Here is a 23,684-nt window from a genome sequence, read left to right on the forward strand (position 1 = left end):
TTGCATTGCACTCAATGAGCAAAAAACCCAGTGCTTTCTAGTTATACAGCTTGACTTCTACTGTTAAACTTAGTCCGTTTTGTTCAGAGAAATAAGATACATTAAATGCCACTTGACGACATCTTGCATTAATGGTATCACTTTCCCATACTGTTCAGCTGACACTGACACACTATAGCTGTATCACTGTGTAAATATTTACCTTTAAAAATACAAAACTCTTGTTTCTTTGCTTGTTCTTTTGCTTGCACATGCAGGATAATTACTGAGGCATTTTAGCAGAAAAACAAACAGATCTTCAGTGAAAGGAAACGGTAAGTTCAAACTTTCTTTCAGTTATACTGATGCAGATCTGCAGAAATGAAGTAATGTAGTTTCCCATGCTTTTGTTTGTACCAAGCTAATCGAGGAGATTGCACAGCAATTAGAAAATGAATTGTTTGAAAACATTGCTGTATATTAAAATCTTATGTATACAAACAGAAGAAAGATCTGAAAATAGGGATCTACACTCCACAGTCAGGTTGTGTCCACAAAATCCTGCAGTGATTGTGGCCCTGTGTTGAATCACAATTCATATGATTGAAATGATAGCCAATATCTGCACATTTTTAAAACATTAAAATAGTGATGAAGAATGTCTGAAAGGTGCTGAAATCTCTCTACAAAACAGGTAGAAAATTGTAGGGCAAACAAGAGCGGTCAAGCTCCATGTAAAGTCCTGAAAATAGGCTTCAGTTCTGTCCTCCAGGTATCATCTCTAGGCTACAAAAACTGTTTGCTTGCCATACCTCTGAAGTCCTTACTGATGGTACCTCCAAACATGGCGCCAGTCCAGTTTTTGGCAATTCCAGAGAGCTCAGAGTGAGATCTATAAAATCATAGATTATAAAATGTTAATAGGCAAGGACCATGGTCGTTCTATTCATTCCATAAGGCACTTAAGCACACAGTTGGATAGTGCTGACACATTACTGTGACTTAGATCATTTAGCAAGTAATAATTCCTCAGCTGATTCAGGTCTGGACTGCATTTACTTGAGGCAAAAATCTTCCCCATCCCATTACCGTTGTTCTGAGAGAACCATTCCATTTTGCAGGTATTTAAAATAAGATAAAACTTCAGTTTTTCTAGTCTAATTCACAACCGTGAGGTAGAAGTATAATATTACTCTGTGTGACTTTTCTTCTACATAATATCTCTAGACCCTTGTAAGCATTTCTTTAAAGCACTGTCTGTGAAGACTAACTCTGATGGAATGACTTGCTTCTATGGGTATGTGACCAAGATGCATACTGTTGCTTTTATGCCATCTCAGAAGTTGCTTCAGAAAAATCAGGAGAAAAAACACACGAGGCCCAGATGCCTTCACTACTCTCATTGGTATCACATGGGCCAGCCACCTGAGCTTAACCTGAACCTGACCTTAACATTTGCAAGCCTGAGGAAACAGTTATGTAACGGCGCACCACATACCAGCTGAACCATACAGGGAAGAATCGCAGAGAAATTTCAAATAAATATTGCATTTCTTTTACTCTTTCCAAATGCCTGTGCTGTGCTATTTTAGTCTTGCTAAAATACTTCATTTCCTCTCCAGAGTCATTCACATTCATTTTTTATTTTGGGGGGGGGGGGTGGGGGGGTAATTTACTTATTCCAATGTCTGTCTCCTATTTGGTTATTTGTGTAAGGCATTGCTTTGCAGTTACATTAACAAAGACAGTCTAAAAATATAGAGTCTGCTCACCAGCTTTTCTTGACTCTTACCCCAAGAATATATTTCCCTCACATACAAAAGTGGGAAAATTTATCATAAGAACAGGGAATAATAATAGTTCTTCTTGTGAAGAAAACAAATCTTGTATCTATTATATGGAATGGTCCTTCTTAGAAATGTAGGCTCAATGGGCTAAATATAGCCTTGGCAAAAATGACTGAGACAGCTATGTAACATGTTTGAAAAAAACAAATTGGAGTCAGATTATGAGGGGCAATAATTTTCAGAATATTGAATTGACATCAGGAAAAACCTGTAGTATTTATTATTCAGAACAGTCCAAGTCAGGAGTGACTGGGGACATTTCTCTTTTCCTCTTTCATGTCTACCACCCTCTCTACTTTATGGCCCTTAGATGTTCTTAGACATGAAATTAGTATTGTGCATGCTCTTTTTAAATAATCTCGAGTTAAAGGCAAAAGTCAATTCCTTCTTTCTGATTAGAAAGCATTGTCCATTCTCTTATAACCACACTTGTGTTATGAAGGAAGCTTTCACTGTGTTGAAGCTAGTCAGATATGAGATTTCAATAGCAGTTATATTTACTAGTTATCATGAATGCCGTATGCCCCTGGAGACTGGGGGGGGGGGTATGGCGAGTTCCCACAGGTGGCAGCAGTGCTGTTGGCGGTGGTGGGAGAGGGCAGTGGTGGTGAGCGGTGAGCTCCTGCAGGCGGTAGCAGTGCTGTTGGCAGCGGGAGCATGGCAGCTGTGAGCAGTGGGCTCCCACAGGTGGCCGCAGCACTGTTGGCGGTGGGGAGGATGGTGAGTGGCGACCACCCACAGGTGCCGCCGGCAGCTTTGGTGGTGCTTTTTGTAGGGGGTGCACTGCCAAGTTCAGGGGGGTGCACATACACCCTTACACATCTCCAGTGCTATTTATATAGGATTAGATTTTTCATCTCTTTCAGCTTTAGTTTCTGAACTAGAAATCCTCCTGAAATATGATGAAGTCAGGCCCTAATCTCATGTTTACTGATGTTAGTGGGAGCCTTTCCATTGACTTCAATGGGCACTGAATCAGGTTATCTGTTATAAAATATACATTAAGGGATGCCTGATTTTTTTTTAAATAAATTGGTATAACAGAAGCAAAAGGTTTGTTGTCTTCCAGAATCCTGGGTAGCAGAAGAGATTGCTTTTCATTTGGTAATGAATTTAGTGCTGTATTGAAACAAATTATAAAGTTCAGTCAACATCTCTGAAAATGCCAGTAGAACTGAAGACTAAGTAGTTCAAAAAGTATCCCACAATATTAAATTTAATAATTACTTTTCTTCAGCTTTGGACATATCTTGCATTTGCTTTTTGCAAATATTACAACAAGCCAGTTTTACGGTCATGGATGCAGTTGGGAAATTAGTTTCATCATCATGCATAACTGTTCAAAATAACCAAATTTAACATGTATGCTCATAAGCATTTGCACTAAAAATGCTAATGCTTTTCTCCACTTAAAGTGAATGAATTTCATGTAATCACCTGAACAGTCACAGTAAACCAGAACAACCTATTCTTATATAAAGTTATTGCACAAGTAGAATCAATACTAAACATACAGAAATGTACTTTTCAAATTATTCACTCAGCACTAATAGCATTTTAATTATGTCTTAAATGAATGCCATTACTTACTTCAGGATCTAATCCAGGCTTACAGGCTATAGACATATTTGGTGCTGATCTTACAAAACATGTAAGTACATGCTTTACTTGAAAGACAAACATGAGATTGATCTGACTGACATCAATAAAGCTACTCATATAATTTAAGTTAAACATATTAAGTCAAGACCTCAATATGCACCCTACAAACCTAGCTAAACTAAATACTTTTTACCTATCAAGAGGCAAAGATTTTTGCCTAGAAATAGAGGAAGGATAACTCCATTATTAGAAAAAAATGTTTTGGCAATATTTTTGAAATATCCTTTTAGCAGATGTCACATGTGGAGAAGAGTGAATCACAGTAGTTTAGACAGCAGGTCTGGAATAAAACACATTATGTAGTAGAACTTCAATTCATGCCGCAGACCGCTATGTGGTATACTGGTTTTATCACACACAGAGTTTTGATTTCAGTCTTTTGATACAGTGGAGAAGTCAGAATCAGTAACATACTACCCAGGTCACCTTTAAAATATTGTTATTGCTGTAAGACCCTTGAAACATTCCCATACACTATATAAAGGGTTGCAGGAGTGGTTGTGAGCAAGAACTACAAATTCCTCTAGGGCAGGATCTGAGCAAAATAGCTTCAGGCCTTGCTGTTGGCAATGTGCTGAGGGGACTAGTGTAAGGAGACTTTCCTATAGCTAGCAACAGGAAGAGGGATCTTCAGGATGCAGGGCAATCCATTAAAACTAAAAGCCATGAGAAAAAGTGGGATACTGAAAATTAGAACAGCTTTCAGAGTGCAAACAGGCATTGCGCCTTTTGTCACCTTTGTGCTGTCATTTTTATGGTGGCACAAAAAGAAAACAAATAGACGTCCATAACCTTTGTTGTGCCGTAAAGTAGTAATAAAATTGGTGCTGTTTTATTTTGGCAGATGTCTCTTTGCTTTATGGCAGGAAAATGTGTCAGATCATAATGAGCAAATGCTTTTCCTGCTTCCAGAGATGTACCCCCAGCAATCTCAAGGGTTTGGCTCTGGAAGTACAGAAAGTCAGGGTTCCCTACTTCTAGAGACACACGCCCAGAAATTGCTGAAGGATGTCTCTGGAAGTGGGGAACATGTCACCTGGGCTAAGTACAAACAGTCAAAAAGCCTGAGGCTGAATTGATTCAATCTTCTCATTTTAGTCTGAACTGCATAGATTGAACCAATAAGCAAGTGAACAGACATTCACTTTTGATTCCAGAAATGCAGCCACATTCCTGCAGTGGCTCAGGCCAGAAGTCAGGGGGTGCTAGAGCACACCTTCCTTGTGGGCTAGAGCAGACAGCTTGGGCCAGTGCTAGCCTATGCATCCTTGGAGGGGGGGTTGCGAGGGATGTGCAAAGTACCCTGGAACTATGAATTAACTCACAACTATGAATTAACTTGACTCTGGAGAGGATTTGGGACAGAAGTTCAACAGACCAATTTAACCTAAATCAATTCGGTCTGATACTACATCCACCCAGGTTTATCTTAAACTGGTTTCAGCCATTTTGAAAGTGGTTTATATGCACTTAACTTCTATTTTGTTGCAGATTTGAACCAGTTTCTGATGACTTACACCAGGTTATGTATAATTTCTATCTAGAAATTAGCCCTGTCTAAACCACTTTATTAGTAGAGTGGTTCATCTATATTGCTGCTAATTTTGTGCCAGGGACAACCCCTATAGCAGCTCAAAACCTGAGGCGCAATGAGGTAGCTTAGTCGTCATCTGCTCCTCACTCCCCTGAGCTATTATTCTGAACTTTGCTTCTAAGAGGTACAACACTAAATACCAAGGAGTAATTTTACTGACTAAAAAGGTACTATTTTTATCATAATTTTTCACATTATAAAACCAAAATCTGACATACATGCAGCACAAAAGCTTTGATGTTATATGTTGGCTTTTAAACTTACACTCACCTGAAGTATAAAGTAATATTTTAATCTAAATAATTTGCAAGACCCTACAAAGATACATTCCATCAATTGTGAATAGTCAGCAAAATTTAGGTATGGCAGAGAAAACTAATAATGAAATAAGACTTAACTCTGTATTACTTTGCATTTCTTTAAGAAAAAAGGGAATTTAGTGTAAGTGAAAGGTGACTGGTGACTTTTCAAAAGTTTGTTCCTATTGTTTTTTATTTATGCACAAAACTTTTTATTTATTCATAAAACAGGTAAACTCTCAATCCATGGGTCCCAACCCAGGACCCTATAATCTTTCTGTTTAGTAAAATTAAAGCAAATGTATCATATCTCTGCTTTGAAAATGGTCATCTCTAGAACAGCTCAGTTTCCAATCACATTTGGACTTGGTCAAGGCAGGCATCAGTTTGCAGTCACTGCAAATGTTTTTATGAATTATGTGGAGATCCACTACTAATACATAACACTCAAACAAATTTGGGGTTTCATAACTATATTTTGACCAATATCACTATGAGTTTGCATTTTAGCCTCTAATGTAGAGATGAGTTGGTTCATACCCATCCTATTTAGAGAGTCCAGATGAGAGCCACCCACATGATTAGAGGAAGGTAAGGCCAAGAGAGCAAGCCTTATGAGGAGAGGCTGGGGGACATGGGACTCTTCAGCCTGGAGAAGAGAAGGCTCAGGGGGAACTTGGTGGCAGCCTATAAGTACATAAGGGGGGTGCACCAGGATCTGGGAGAACAATTGTTCACCAGGCTCTCCAAGGGATAACAAGGTCTATCAACCACAAACTTCTAGCTGGCCAATTCAGACTGGACATAAGGAAAAACTTCTTTGTGGTACCAGTGTCCAGGGTCTTGTACAGACTCCCCCCAGAGGTGGGGCAAGCACCGTCTCTGGACTCATTCAAATGGCATTTGGATGCTTATCTTGCAGGGGTCATTTGACCCCAGCAGACTTCCTGCTTATGGCAGGGGGGATGGACTTGATCTAGTGAGGTGCCTTCCAGCCCCTAATGTCTATGAATCTATGTATCTGTCATGCTATCTAATCTCTTTGCTTCTCTGCTTCTTTTCCAGTTTGCCAGATCTTATTGGGATATAATCTTTATTTTTCTTTTTTAGCACTCTAAATGACCATTCAAAAAGAAGTCCTTGTACAGCTAAAAACAGACAACAGGTCTCATGTGGTCCTGCTTAGGTTGAGGTTAAACTGGTTTATTGAACTTCTGTCACAGATCCCCTCCAGAGTCAAGTTAATTCATAGTTCCACAAGCATCCCAGAATACTTTGCACCTCCTCCACAACCCTCCCCCTCCCATCCCTTGCAGGGTAGGAGGGTTAGCCTTGGCCCAAGCTATCTGCTCCAGTCCAGCAGGGAGGCATGCTCTAGAGCTCCATGGCTTCTGGCCTCGGCCACTGCAGGCATGTGGCTGCATTTCTGGAATCAAAAGTGAATGTCTGTTCACTTGCTTATCAGTTAAATCTACACAGCTTAAACTAACCCACGAAGATTGCCTGAGGCTTTTTGACAATCTGTACTTATCCTTTGTCTAAAGACTACAAACAAAGCAAATTAAGGTGACTGACTTAAAAAAATTCTGCATGCGAGTCCCATGTAGTGGCAATATAGGGGACAATTAGTTTTAAAAGATCATGAACCTTTTCATTTAATTACATACCTGCATTCTCAATCACACACTGCATTTATGAGTGACCCTTATGAGCAGATTAAAAGAATCCATTCTGTGATGTTGTTTGACTTATATTTTGATCAAACCTGGAAAGACTTCCAGGTTAAATCTGTCCTGACACCCTCCAGCAATAATGTGCATGACTGCTTTGTGATAACTTGCTTGTAAACTATTTCTTGTAACCAGGAAAAATGGTTATTTGGAAAGAAGTACCTTTTATATAAAGAAATAGAACATGCATTCCACTCTTCTGTCTTGCTAATACTTGCAGCATATGTTCATAATCAAAACTGAGCCATGCATGCCAACTTTTTTTCCACCCATTAAAAACACTTCCCCCCACCCGCCCCTCCTCAGGCCACCTTTACAGAAGGGAGCAGCAAGTTCAGAAAAACACTTCCTTGGTATTTTAGTAACATGATGAATGGTTTTGCCTTTTGAACTCTGCACCATCCTACTTTCAATAAAAGTTAGACTTTCAGTTAATGTAAATATAAAAACCAAGAGTGCCACACCTGCTAGACTTGAAAATTCTTCATCTCCTACTTTAAAACAGACAGTCACACACACATACACTACACACACACACATGCACGCACACACAACGGGAGAGGTTTATTTGCATAAACCAAGTATAGGTTTTCACTCTTGTCCATAGATAATTGAATTAAATTTGTTTGTAAAAGAGGAACACAATCCAGTTCCGTTGTCACACATTTTACAGCTGTGAATCTCCTTTGATGGAAGAGTTTCTCTATAATTTGCAGAGGCATAAATCAGATCACAATCAAGTTCAGCCTGAACTCAGGCAGTCAGCGACCCTGATTCTTACTAATTTCACTGCACTTTTGATCAGGTCGCTAATTAATATGTCCCATGTGATAAAAAAATATGTTTAATTCTGAGATAGCAAGAACAGTATGTAATTATTTGAAAAAGTGTGGTTTTTATTCATAGAAATGCTGTCCCTCAAAGCAGTAACACATTTCTTTTTTAAAATCGTGCACTTTTCACCTTCTAGTTCCATCCTTTTTTTCCAGAGTACTCATTGCTAATGAAAGTTGTGTCCTAATGTATGAAAGGTCAGGTTAAACAACTGAGGGTCCTGGCACTTTCCTGATGTAGTGTCCTACCTTACCTTTCTGCCTCATTGTTGCACCCTATGCCTATGTAGTGACCTTACTCCTACTTGCAGTAACAAAGTCCATGTGCACATGTGGGGATCAGGCTGAAGGGAAACCCCCTTCCCACCACCTCTAAATCCAAAGCCAGTACTTACTGTTTTATTTCCCACTCTCCTGTATATATTCTTTCCACTTGAAACTGGTTTGTTGGTTATTAAAAGAAGGAGGGGGGCATAATTAAGCTTCCTTCCATGAAAGCAATGCATTTTTTCCTATGGGCCTTTTCAAGTACTATTCTGGCCAAACCATAAGTCAATGGTAAAATGGTGTACTACAGAGTGCTCTTCTGGGGTGGTTTTGGAGAGCTTGCTATCCTCTTAGAGGCCCAAATGTGACTGTGTACCACCCTGTGTTCAGTTCTGAATTCACTGAACATAATTGCTCCCTACAAATAGCTTAACCAGCTCTACTTGTAATGGCTACTTTGCAATAGCCTTGTTACAAACTGTTTAAGAGGAACATCTAACATGTCATAGATCTTAGAAAATAAACATATACTTAAAATGTTATCTTTTTTTCTAGATATCATGTGTTTCATTATTTTCTAAACTCAATAATGCTGCAAAAATTAGATTAGAAGAGGTGTTTTATGAGCCGGGAATTCACAAATCATATTAAAAGGTTTTCTCCACTGCAACTGGCTACCAGCATCATGAGAGCATAGTAAGAACATAAGATGACCATGATTTTTTATTTTACACTATTATTGAGATGATAATTCCAGGGAAAACCATTTTTACTGTATAAGGTTTCTGATGTATTTGTTCAAGGGCATTCAAAAATAAAATTACTCTAACCACAAATGTGGTTAAGAGTGCTGCCAGGCTGGCAATCATGGAATATATTGTGAAAGCTATGCATTAATTGCCACCAGCCAATTCAACAAAAAGTATGGTTAGTTTTTTATGCACATATCAATACATCCACTTATCTCACCATTTCTGCTTGAGTTGTTAAGGTCAGGTCAATCTCATGAATATTATTGTATAAAGGTATCATCTTCCCCACTACACATGTGCTACATATTTAAAGCTAAGTGAAAAAAAAGTTGTACTCTTTCCCTTTAAGAGGAGAATGACATGGAAAACTAAGAGATAAAAATTCTCACATTAACATTTAGTCAACAGATTTTAAGAACATGTGAGACTTACATAATACACAAATGCCTAAGAACTATTCATAAAACAAGAAATTGAATTGATTCTACTTTTTAGTAAAAATGTGGCCTGAATTGAATGTGATTTCCCTCCAGATAATGAAAAATGCCAGCATATGGCTCTTGGGAATTTCTAAGGTACTGTATTTGTTTTATAAATGAAAGAAGGATTCATTGCTCCATAAAATTCTGGCATATAAAAATATATATATTTTTCTTATTAGCAACTTTTACTGATTATACCAATGAAAAGAAAAAAAAATACCCATAGTCCAGTTACCTGCAAATACCTCATTATTGTAAATTCATAAAAGCCATTTAAAATCATATAGCATGTAGCATTAAAAAGAAGTCTCCTTGGCAAAGTGTTATTTTTTCAAGTACTTGCCCCATTTTTCATATGAATAGATATGTTTTCTGTTGAAATAAGTTTGCAACACTGATAACATACGGGTAGGATTTTAAGCAATGAGTAAAGATACTTGGCTATAAATAGGGTTAAATACAGAGTTCTAATTTACTTCCTTTAAGTGTATTTGTTGCCACTGCCTATTTGTCTAAAGACTGGCTAAAAGTCACTGACAGTTAATAGATTAAATCAAAGAACAGAGGCCCTGAAGGAAATTTGGAGCATACTACAGACTTCTATTTCCTCTAGCAGTTTTCCAGCTCAGCTCTCATGAAATCTGATCACTTTGTTTTCTGCACAAAAAAGCAGTTAGGCTAGGAACATCATCAGAACAAATTCCAAACATCAGAAGTTGACAAGGCGAGAACTTGGATCGACTGGGGTGCTGCAGATGTGTTACTGACATTGGGACCCAAGTTAAAGAAAATCAAGCCACGGTAAAAGATACTTCTGTTAGCAATTAGGCATGTTTTAACAGGAAATGTATGTACAGTATGGTATGCATTCACCCACCACTGTTATTGGGTTATATTATAAAGGAACTGCAGCACTGTTGGGCTCCGGGCTTGCAAACATTGCTCATTATAAACTAATAACTTCTGGGATTTCTCCTGACTGTACATTAAACATTTCCTCTGGTCTGAAACTTTTTTCCTGTGGGAGCTGGGTTTTTTTCTATCAATGTTGATGATAAATTATTGATTATTATTATTATTACCACTATTAGACCTAAGGATTCCAGGCACAGACCAGGACAACTCTTAGTTAGATTATATGCAACCATAGAAGAAAAAAGATGGTCCCATTCTCCCAACAGTTTAAAATCTAGGTGTAAAACAAGAGAAGGCAGATGGATACAGGTAGATAGGGAAGTAAAAGGAAACAACGTGTCATTGGTAGTGTGATTTCAGCTCATGAACACCCAATACATTATCAAGATGTTTTGTAGCAATCACGGCAAATGAAAGTTCTAAGGATAGCCAATTTATTTGCGACATGGGGCCCTCCCAGGGCCAGGTCTCAACCTAGGCCCACCCACTTGTCTAATAGGGCAGTCCACCCAGTCTTTCCTGCCACAACTTGCTGTTCCATACGCTGGTGTAAAATGGGGGAGGCTGCCCATTTTAATGCCTCGATGCCAGGGAGCACTATACATGACTACAACCTTCCCTTATCATGTCCCATGCCTCACAGATGGCATCCTAGAGCTGCTGTTTCTCAGGCTGATGATGGGGCCAACTCAGTCCCTTGCTAGGCCTCATGAATTCATCCTTTCACTCCAACCTGTTGGGCCTCATTCATACTGCCCCCCTCCCACTGGGGCCTCTTGCACTCTGCTTCTCTCACTGGGCCTCTTTCATGCTGACCCTCACTAGGCCACACCCAACTTGTCCTGCTCCCTTGAGTGGCCATGTAGGCCATCAGACTTACCTACTCAAACTCCTTGGCTGGCCAGCACACAGCCCCTTGAGCCCTCTCATGACCCTCATCTAAATGGTGACCAGCCAATTCGCATCATGCTGAGCAAAGCTCTGAGCCAAGCCCCTCTCCAGGTAACTCGTCACTCTTGCCCCCTCACTGGGGCCAACTACTCACCCGAAGTTCTTCACTTCTGACCCCAAAATTGGCTTCACCATGTCTGAGGACTTACTGGGGTCTTAACTTCTGGCCCAACTGTGGCCTCAGGCATCTGTAGACTTACCTTGGTCCATCTACCATCTTCCTGCAGCTTTAACTTATGCACACCTACTAGGGCCATTCTCCTGTTTATGCCCTCTCACTAGGGCCTTCATTTTTGCATGTGCCCTCTCACTTAGGCCACTTTGCATCTCTGCCCCCTCACTGGGGCCTCCATGGTCTACACCCCATGGGGCTCAAGTGTCTGGAGATGTCCCGGTCCCTAGGTGTGGGTAGCCCACCAGGATGTGGGGGCTGGGATTTTAAGACACCCCTACCTGCCTTTCACCAGGAAGGTAACTGGCCTGGCATTTCTAGGGGACTGCCCCACCATACAAGATCCTGAGATGGTGCAGAGTCACTTGGAAGAACTGGATGCCTTTAAGCCGGCAGGCCTGGATGAGCTCCATCCGAGGGTGCTGAAGGCACTGGCCGACATCATTGCAGAGCCACTGGCGGGAATATTCAAACACTCGTGGCGCACGGGCCAAGTCCCGGAGGACTGGAAAAGAGCTAACGTGATCCCCATTTTCAAAAAGGGGAGGAAGGAGGACCCGGGCAACTATAGGCCAGTCAGTCTCACCTCCATCCTTGGTAAAGTCTTTGAAAAAATTATCAAGGCTCACATTTGTGAGAGCCTAGCAGGGCAAATTATGCTGAGGGGAAACCTGCACAGGTTTGTGGTGGACAGATCGTGCCTGACCAATCTAGTCTATTTCTATGACCAGGTTATGAAACGCCTGGACACAGGAGGAGGGGTGGATGTCGTATACTTAGACTTCAGGAAGGCCTTCGATACGGTATCCCACCCCATACTGGTGAACAAGTTAAGAGGCTGTGACGTGGATGACTACACAGTCCGGTGGGTGGTGAACTGGCTAGAGGACCGCACCCAGAGAGTCGTGGTGAATGGGTCGGTCTCGACCTGGAAGGGTGTGGGCAGTGGGGTCCCACAGGGCTCGGTCCTTGGACCGATACTCTTTAATGTCTTCATCAGTGACTTGGACGAGGGAGTCAAATGTACTCTGTCCAAGTTTGCAGATGACACAAAGCTATGGGGAGAAGTGGACACGCCGGAGGGCAGGGAACAGCTGCAGGCAGACCTGGATAGGTTGGACAAGTGGGCAGAAAACAACAGGATGCAGTTCAACAAGGAGAAATGCAAAGTGCTGCACCTAGGGAGGAAAAATGTCCAGCACACCTACAGCCTAGGGAATGACCTGCTGGGTGGCACAGAGGTGGAAAGGGATCTTGGAGTCCTAGTGGACTCCAAGATGAACATGAGTCAGCAGTGTGATGAAGCCATCAAAAAAGCCAATGGCACTTTATCATGCATCAGCAGATGCATGACGAATAGGTCCAAGGAGGTGATACTTCCCCTCTATAGGGCGCTGGTCAGACCGCAGTTGGAGTACTGTGTGCAATTCTGGGCGCCACACTTCAAGAAGGATGCGGATAACTTGGAGAGGGTCCAGAGAAGGGCCATTCGTATGGTTAAGGGCCTGCAGACCAAGCCCTACGAGGAGAGACTAGTGAAACTGGATCTTTTCAGCCTCCGCAAGAGAAGGTTGAGAGGTGACCTTGTGGCTGCCTATAAGTTCATCATGGGGACACAGAAGGGAATTGGTGAGTATTTATTCACCAAGGCGCCCCTGGGGGTCACAAGGAACAATGGCCACAAGCTAGCAGAAAGCAGATTTAGATTGGACATTAGGAAGAACTTCTTCACAGTTCGAGTGGCCAAGGTCTGGAACGGGCTCCCAAGGGAGGTGGTGCTCTCCCCTACCCTGGGGGTCTTCAAGAGGAGGTTAGATGAGTATCTAGCTGGGGTCATCTAAACCCAGCACTCTTTCCTGCTTATGCAGGGGGTCGGACTCGATGATCTATTGAGGTCCCTTCTGACCCTAACATCTATGAATCTATGAACCATGGAAAGCCCGACCCCAGCAGGGTGCAGTTTTCAGTCTTGCCCAGGACCAATGCAGGCCTACATGCTTTGGTCTTATCCCTACTGGGCTACATGTTATTCCTGGGCTGCTCACTCTACTGGACCTTAGTTCCAGCTACCTTCATGCTTACTTGCTATCTTGCTGAGCCTTTCTTCCCCTAGACAGTGATATCACCTGCATTGAGGGGACCATCAGACTCCTTATGCTATTGCCCCGCCTCCAAGCCGGTCAGGTTGTCAGATAGCCCATCATGACCCAGGCCTGTCCCTCACATTAGGCTTCATTGCCCTTCAGCCTTCTAGCCCTCTTGCATTGACCAGCACCACAGCAGCTGACCTTCTTGGGGAGAAGGGGTCCCCTTCTGGGCCCCACCATACAGCCATTCACACTGGGCTTGCTCAGAGCCCCAGAGATCATATTAACATGGCTCCACACTCAGCTGGGCTCATCTGAACCCCAGGCTTCACCCCTGCCTGTTCTAAATCAGGGGCTTGCTTAGCCCGTGTAGGCCTGCAAACAATAAGCCCCTTTCCAGGCTGGGCCTTGTTCTCTTTAAGCTGTATTTCTATTTCCCTGGAACTTGGGGCCCACTGGGCCCCTAAGAACCTCCTGCCATCGCCGTAGTTCCTCCCTTACCACTAAGGTGTTGTGAGCAGTGGCTCAGTTGGGTGTTATTGTTCTGGCTGCAGAAGCAGACTGCTGGCTCATCCTTGTGGGCCTCGACCTAAAATGGCCATGTTATTAGGGCTGGCCCACACCTGCTATCTGCCTGCTTTCAGTCTTAAAGTGGCAGACACCTAAAGGTGCACCTTTAAAATGACTATCTGCCAGAGCCCACTAAGTGGTGAGCACCCAAAAGGTACTCCTCCACATTGTTATTGAACAGAACATTTTTAAGTCCACATCAGACCCAGTCTATGAGAATAGCTGTATATTAAATTTCAGACTTAAAAGTATGAAATGCTTCAATCTTCCAGATGTATTTTAACTAATAGGGATTAATTGCTTTGGCATTATATTCCCCTCTCCATTAATATACTTCTGTTTGAAAGTTTTGTTTGTTGGAAAGAGTTCAAAATGTAAACTATATTAGAGGAGCCAAGGGTACAGTACAAAAAATATTTCTGTCCTAAATGAAATGATATCACAAGAAATATTCTTAATTGACCAAATAATATACTAAAGTGTTACATACTAATAAAACCACATTCTACTTTTATAGCTCTTAAGAGGTCACACACCTGGATCTTCAAATTAAAATTAGTGAAATATAGGTAAATGGAGTTGTATTATAGGTGTGAGCTACAGAGTACATTATAGGTGGTGCAGTGTAATGATTCTCATACTACACTACTCATCACTTATATGATTACTTATACTCCCCACCCTCTCTTTGCTGGTGGTGCTAGACTCGGGGATAAACATGACTGCCAAGGCGTGCATCAAGAAGGATACAAGAAGAATTTCAGTGCAACTGTTTCTTGAAGGATTTGCATTCTTAATCACAGTATATGCAATAGGTACATATAGTGCATTACAGGTAACTAAAAGCTTGCAAACTGATTGTGCGGGCCGGGCCCCACTCCCGCAACCGTGCGTGGGTTGGGAGGGGCGATCTGCGGCCCGTCTTTCGCGCACGCGGGCTGTGGCCAGAAGCCCGGGCACGCGGGGTTGGAGAGAGCTGGCGGCGAGCTAGAGTTAGTCACAAACGCGTAGTGGTTGATTGAAAAGATTGTTTACTTACACCCAAAGATGGTAATGGTGTAGGCTGGACAGGTTTCCAGGCACAGCTCCTGCTTAGATCCTCGCTAGAGGACCACGACAAACTCGATTGCTCCCACGGAGTTGTTTAGGCTCCGCGGGTCCGGTTCAGTTGGGTTTAGAAAGGTTCCCTGGAGTTACTTAGGCTCCGCAGGTTCGGTTCTATTGCCTGCTTAGGGGAGGCGCGTTGGGTCCACGAGGGTCCACAGCGCTTGGAGATCTTCACACAGAGTCTCTCTCTCCCTCCCTCCTGGTGTTCGTGGAGTCCTCCAACTTGGGCGGAAACCACTCAAGCCTTTTGTATGGCTAGCAAGCCAATAGCTAGCCGCCACATGTGCCTACATTTGGAACTGGCCAATAGCGGGACACAAATTTGAATACGAATGGTGGGAACTCCTTTGCAACATGCATCACTAGTATGCAAAAGAAATGCACCCTGCAAAGAAGCTGTAATTTGGCAGGAAATCCCCCATTGCACCAGAGTTTTCTCTCGCAGCAGAGAACTCTACCGTGCAAAGAAAGCTACAATCGGCGGGAAAATAATTTAGCGGTGCTGAAGCACACACAAACAAAAAACCACAACTTTGGGTTGTGACACTGATATATCCAGTTAATGCAATGATTAAAGTAACATACAAAAATAATAACAAAACAAGGAGCCACCTATAGATGCATTTTCTGCCTATTTTAGATGGTTCCCAGGTGTGAAATCTAGGAACTTATTAGTTGAAGTATGTTACAATTTACTAGAGTTTGGGATAAGACATTTTGCTTCCATTCCAAATTGAAGCAAAAAAGTCAAATTAAGAAAAGTGTTCCTAAAATGTCTGATGTCAAACAGTCTGAGAGCAGAATTAAACCATTCTTTCTCTTCAGCCATCAGTAATTTCAGGGAGAGCATATTTAGAAGGTTGCTTTTGTAACCAGAAGGTTTAGAAGTAGCCAACCTATGATTCAGATTCATACAGGTGTATAAACTTTTTAACTTCTTCTGATTTCCAAAATGACAGATCCTTGCAAGTGCACAGTTATGTACGCATTTAAATAATGTCTTGCCTATACTTGTCTTTGTGCAAGCAAGTGAAATACAAAGTTTGACGGGGGTACAAACACCCTTCTTCAGGCATACAGAGAGTCTGCTATTGTTTTTGTTTTCCCCTGGATGGAATACAAGACAATATGCAAAATGCAGGTCTGTGAAAAGGCAAATATGTGGTAGTAAGGATCAGAGGCCATGGGAGACAATGCATGAAAGACAGGTAGGTGTGTGGGTGGAGTGGGGGCGGGGAATGTTGACTTGGTGATAGAATGCAGCTGGTATAATGTAGAGAGTTTTGTATGTTACCATTCTGGATATTGATCATAGTGTCAAAAAGGAAATGTTGGTGCTGGAGTATTCAAGAGATAGTCTGATGGAGGGGTGATGATTATTGAATTTGTGATGGAAATCATCAGAGATTGCAGGTCCATATGATGAAGATATCAGCTGTGATCAACAAAACAACAACGGACTTTCCCTGTGCCTGAGGAAGGGTGTTCGTGCCTGAAAGCTTGCGAAGAACAATTTTTTCCAACTATTTAGTTGGTTTAATGCAAGATATCACATTTACCCAAAGAACTTTGTCTGTATACAAAGTTTGAAAACACTTTAGTACACGTACATTGGAAGATTTGGGTCTACATTATTTTAGGATATGCAAAACTTACATTCTTGCCATTCTGTATATCACTGCATGAGTTTTCAGTAAAGAGTTTTCTTTAGTATAAGTGTCATACAGAATTATAGTTTAATCACTAGTTTAATCCTTCCAGGAATCTCCTTAGATAAGTTGGAGTCCCTTAGTTGATTTTTTCCTCACTTCAATAAATAAGAAAGCATTCCAAAGCAAGGTGAAATAATTAATCAGCTAGATAGATTCAGGAAGTGATCTTATCTAGCATGCCTGTGTGCTCAAAGTGAGCTGAATGAGTCAGAATACTCTACAACTTTTAGCATAATGACACCACAACTTTTAGCATAATGACACCGACTATTGCAGATCTGCAGTGATTAGGAGAAGGCTAGACATAGAAAAATCATTACAGTGTTATCACAGTCAGACAGAGATCAGATCATTGATATAGTATAAGCACAATAACATTTTAAAGCATTACCATGTGCTCTCAGGCACTAGAATACTTCTGGGGAAAATGATTGATGCCTTTAGAAAGTAGTAGTCTCTTATAAATTAAGTATGGGATACGATTAGATTTGAATCATTCAAAGAAGTGCTTAGATTTCAATGTTCCTAGAAATCTTTTCCTTACTAATTTCACCTGACAGCTAACCATCAATCCCTTCTGCCACAATATATCTCTGTCATCCCTATATTAGTTTGACATCCAACATTTAATTATTTAAGTATTTGTGCCATATTAATGAGATAGTTCTAAAATCTGTGTTGTTTTCAATGATGCCACATGTATCTCATATATTTTAGGCTGGTTAATCAGTGTAATCACAGCAAATTGCACTCCCAAACTTGAGGAAAATGGAGCTATTCATATTCTTGGCCCCCTGCTCCCTACTTTATAAAGTATGATTTGACTAGTTGTGGCTGATGTTGCATTTCATCTCAGTTGAAGTGAGGTTCACTATAGCTAGTCAGCTTACAGATGAGCCAAAACAAAATAGGGATCCCCTGACTGAAAGTGGAGCTTGGAAGATCATGAGCAATATTGTCTTGGAAAACAGGCACCAGGATTTATAAATGAATTCATGTAGTGACTATTTTGTAATGGTCAACATAATGACATGTGCCAGTAATGTAAGTGAAATTCTTCACAGTGAATTTGTTTCTCAGCATTGTCCATTCTGATCTCTCCTTGTCCCTTAAAAAAACAGTGCAACCAGAATTTGTTCTTCATTGTCTTCTCTTAATCTGCTACCATTTTTTTAATCTGAGGATCTGCTTAAAATGCTGTAAATCACACTATTGCCAGACCTGAAATGGAAACATTACTAGAGAAAAAAAATGTGACATTAGCTTTACAGAATAAAAAGATTAAGAGAATAAATGTGGAGAACTTTCAATTTGTTTTCTGAGGTTTTGGGGTGTGCTCATGTCATATTTCAAAGCTTTCCTTTGAGACTCTTAACTCAGTGATTCTTAACTAGGACCCATGAGATCATTCAAAGGTACTGTAGGGTTCCATGCACTATAAGCAATTCTAGGAGTACAAACGCCTACACATAATTCTCAAGATAAACCCAGAGATTTCAAATAGGAATCCATAGTGCCAAAAACTTTCTGAGCTGCTCTGTTCTTTCTGAATTCTTTACAACAGGACGATTTCTCTATTATTTTTCTGCAGTCAAGAAACGAGTGAAAGCTAAGAGCTGGCATTTTCTAAGGGGTACTTTGAGTCTAATTTTTAATTTAAAAAACCCAAACAAAACTTTTTTTTTTTTTTTTTTTTAAAGATGTAAGCTAAGATTCTGGTATATGCAAATAACTTTAAGAGTGGGGATTCTAAAAAATCAGACAGGTGTCACAAGACTATTAACATAATCTTGGAGTTTTGAAACACCAAACTTCAATGAATTGAGTGTAAAAGGAGAATCAGATTCACAATTATTAAGACGCATATAAAAGTTGTTGGGTTTTTTTTAAAAGACTGTTGGACAGTTGACAAGAAAATTGTATATTACTGCTTTATCTTAGCCTGCCATCTCCTATTTGTTTAAATGTTTGCTAGACAGTACTATTCTTTCTCTCCCTCTGCTCACATCCTCCATTCATCTGCCCACACTCACCTCACACTTAAGAGAATTCTTTATAAGACTCTGAAGCTCCTTTTACCCATCTATTAATGCTAGTTAACATAAAATGTAGAACCTCTAAGATAGTCAGACAAAAATGGGAGTCTAAGGAAGTGACAGAAAGAGTGAGTGAGTGAATGTGTACATAGTGCATACACATGTATGAAACCTGTTTGTCAAAGAGGAAGAATATTCAGGGAAAAAATATCGGGAATATGAAACATTGATCAAAACAGCTGTAACTGTTTTAGATGTCCTTGAAGATTTGACAAGGACAAACTAATAATGTGCTCTGAGTTTAAAACGTTGTTAGTTTTACTTATTGAAATCTCCACAAAGAATTAGCGATGTCTCAAATGTCATCCTGTATGCACTATGGGTACAACATTTGTGTTTCCTGCTGTGTGCGTGGAAGCATATAACGTAGCCATGTTAGTATTGACCATGACAAGATGGAAAGAACCACAATATCTTTGGGTTCAAAAATCTTCATGAGACTGTACTTGCCTCAGAATAAAAACAGATAGAATAATAATTTTGGAGGTCTGCACGGCCTGTGATGGCTTATGATATTCATTGTAGAAAACCAGAGCAGTGTGGCAAGGGATAGTGACAATTATGCAACTGTAATGTCAAGACAACACTAAAAATGGCTATTACATTGAAATGCAACACAGCTGCCTTAATATTTGTAGGAACACATGTTGTACAGCGCTAACTAAACTGTTGAGCAGTTGCATTATTTAAAACGAATGAAGTCCAGCAAAACCAGTATTTTATACAGATCCCAAATACAACATATAATTTACTAGAATAAGTTCTTGGTTACCCTAAGATCTGTCTTTCAAAAGTTAGAGTTCCTTTTTCATCATCAGGCACCTACATAAAGGCTTTCAGTTTAAGTAAGAGTGATGTCTTCTGATGTGTGTTGCATTGCATTTAAAGTGGGAAGATTTGCCCAGGCATACAACTGTTGCAAGTTCTAAGATGACAGACATTCTTCTGGCACTATGCTTCAAAGGTATTTGCTGTGCCAAGAGTACAGAGAAGAGTACCCTCTGCATGATGATACACTGGATACTTACCTCACTTGTGGTAAACAGTAGAAGAGACCCAGGCTGTATATGGGCATTCATTTCTACCATGAGCATTTCCTTGAAATTCTGGCAGGTAGAAAATGACCTACAAGTAGGGAGGCTAGACTCCTGGGAGTTTACAAATGCTTTACCTCCCTGGCTGGAGAACTACACAGGCGAGCTCTTCGGCCACAGGAAGCATTAGTGGGCTGGTCCCTTGACCATCCCTGCCCTTAGGGAAGCCCACGACTTAACAGCCTGTCCTCTCTCTTGCCTGGATAGAAGGCAGGCTGTCAATAGGCAACCTCCTGGGTTTTAAATCTCCTCATGCACAGTCCAGATGGGCTGTGTGCATGGGGTGATTTAAAGCTGCAGGCTTAGGGAAGTGAGACCAGGGACAGCTTCCCCAACCCTGGGTTCTGGCTTTTAAATTGCCATGTGAGAATCACATGTGGCATTTGTTGGGCTGTGAACTGGGGTGAGGGTGGCATATAAAGCCTGCGAGGCTGAGAACTAGGGCAGGGATAGCTTCCCTCTCCCTTGCTTCCAGCCATCAAGGCTTTGTAACCCCTATCCCTGTAGGTATACATTTTACAAGTATAGGAAAACTTAACAAGGACAACATATTTTCTGAGTTTTTCCATCTGTATATTGAACATTATTTAGAATTAATTGGCACTAATTCAAGAAGAGCTAAAGGAAGCAAAACAGAGGGCATGTCTACATGAGATGCTAAACACACAGTAGACTAATTCTATTGTGCATTACTGCATCACAGCAAAAGCCATGCTAATGCACTAATGCACAGTAGAACTAGTTTACTGTTCAATAGCTTCACAAAAAAATCTGTGCTGGTGCTACTGCGCAATAGTGCCGGTTTATGCACATTCAGTTAGTACCTGTTATTACAGATACTTAATTTAATGCACAGTAATCACAGCTCATTCATGAATGTGTAGATACACCCAGAATATTTATTTTGAGACACATGATAAGATTAATAGCATATATCTAGTCAATTATATTTAACACCTCATCAATTATATTTAACACCTCATATAACACCCCATATCTCAACCTGATACAGTCTGTGTTTTATAATATAAATTAAATAATCAGGATTATTGTTGTATCAAATTTACCAGATGTACTAAAAACTTGGGAGGATTTAGTTTGATCTAAAGAATATCACTTAAATGCTAACACATGACTATTTATAATGTTGTTTATCTAGTATAAATAGTCCTATGCTGGTTGTTTATGCAGTATAGAATCTGTAAATATCCTACCATATTATAAATAAAATACTAATAGAGTTTGAAAAAGAACATTTATCCCACACCCTTTCATGTGTAATAAATCTTTCCATTAATTCCAAAAGGGACTAGAAAAATCTCAAAACCTTTCTTAAGAAAATCTAGAATACTGGCCTTCCAGAATAACTCACCTTAACTTAAACTATTTCTTTGAATTGGTGATAGTTGAGCTAGTGACTTAAACTAATTCATATCGGAGGTTCATAGATTCATAGATGTTAGGGTCGGAAGGGACCTCAATAGGTCATCGCGTCTGACCCCCTGCATAGGCAGGAAAGAGTGCTGGGTCTAGATGACCCCAGCTAGATGCATATCCAACCTCCTCTTGAAGACCCCCAGGGTAGGGGAGAGCACCACCTCCCTTGGGAGCCCATTCCAGACCTTGGCCACTCGAACTGTGAAGAAGTTCCTCCTAATGTCCAGTCTAAATCTGCTCTCTGCTAGCTTGTGGCCATTACTTCTTGTAACCCCCGGAGGCGCCTTGGTGAATAAAACCTCACCAATTCCCTTCTGTGCCCCCGTGATGAACTTATAGGCAGCCGCAAGGTCACCTCTCAACCTTCTTACTTACAAGAAACAATGGCCACAAGCTAGCAGAGAGCAGATTTAGATTGGACATTAGGAAGAACTTCTTCACAGTTCGAGTGGCCCCCAAGGGAGGTGGTGCTCTCCCCTACCCTGGGGGTCTTCAAGAGGAGGTTGGATGAGTATCTAGCTGGGGTCATCTAGACCCAACACTCTTTCCTGCTTATGCAGGGGGTAGGACTCAATGATCTATTGAGGTCCCTTCCGACCCTAACATCTATGAATCTATGAATCGTCTCTTGTGGAGGCTGAAGAGGTCCAGGTGCCCCAGTCTCTCCTCATAGGGTTTGGTCTGCAAGCCCTTAACCATACAAGTGGCCCTTCTCTGGACTCTCTCCAGGTTATCCAAATCCCTCTTGAAGTGCGGTGCCCAGAATTGCACGCAGTACTCCAACTGCAGTCTGATCAGAGCCCGATAGAGGGGAAGTATCACCTCTTTGGATCTATTTGTCATGCATTTACTGATGCACGATAAAGTGGCATTGGCTTTTCTGATGGCTTCATCACACTGCCGACTCATGTTCATCTTAGAGTCCACTAGGACTCCAAGATCCCTTTCCACTTCCGTGCCACCCAGCAGGTCATTCCCTAGGCTGTAGGTGTGCTGGACATTTTTCCTCCCTAGGTGCAGCACTTTGCATTTCTCCTTGTTGAACTGCATTCTGTTGTTTTCTGCCCACTTGTCCAACCTGTCCAGGTCTGCTTGTAGTTGTTGCCTGCCCTCTGGCGTATCCACTTCTCCCCATAGCTTTGTGTCATCCGCAAACTTGGACAGAGTACACTTCACTCCCTCGTCCAAGTCGCTGATGAAGACATTAAAGAGTATCGGTCCAAGGACCGAGCCCTGCGGGACCCCACTGCCCACACCCTTCCAGGTTGAAACCGACCCATCCACCACGGCTCTCTGGGTGCGACCCTCCAGCCAATTCGCCACCCACCGGACTGTGTAGTCATCCAAGTCACAGCCTCTTAACTTGTTCACCAGTATGGGGTGGGATACCGTATCGAAGGCCTTCCTGAAGTCTAAGTATACGACATCCACCCCTCCTCCTGTGTCCAGGCGTTTCATAACCTGGTCATAAAAAGAGACTAGATTAGTCAGGCATGATCTGCCTGCTACAAACCCGTGCTGGTTTCCCCTCAGCATAATAAAATGTGGTTCCAGCACCTACATTGAACACCTTCAAGAGTAAATTGGATGCTTATCTTGCTGGGATCCTATGACCCCAGCTGACTTCCTGCCCTTGGGGCAGGGGGCTGGACTCGATGATCTTCCGAGGTCCCTTCCAGCCTGACTGTCTATGAAATCTATGAAATAGCATGTTAAGCTGTTTATGGTGTCTGGAATATAATTTTTTTTTTAAACTCTTTTGAAGCCCTGTTGTTTATGAGAATACCTGACATTTGGTTACAATGTATGCTGAAGCACATGAATTCAGTTCTGGGAAAACACACCATGCAGTGATGATTACTGGTACAAAAAAGGTAAGTAAATAGCTCTGACTGGAAATTTAAAAGGACATTGAAACATGTAAGGCATACTTCCTTTTTCTATTCTTAGTCCTTTTCCTTCATGTACATCTTATCTCAAAATGAATTTCCAAGTAAGTTGCGTGCTAACATGGATACAAGTAGAGAGGTTGGCTAACAACACAGGCAGTAGTGCAGCTGGTATTCCCTTCTTATCATTTTTGTGATGTGGTTAGTCT

The sequence above is a fragment of the Alligator mississippiensis genome, chromosome 1 (genome assembly GCF_030867095.1).
Source record: "Alligator mississippiensis isolate rAllMis1 chromosome 1, rAllMis1, whole genome shotgun sequence".
NCBI lineage: Eukaryota > Metazoa > Chordata > Crocodylia > Alligatoridae > Alligator > Alligator mississippiensis.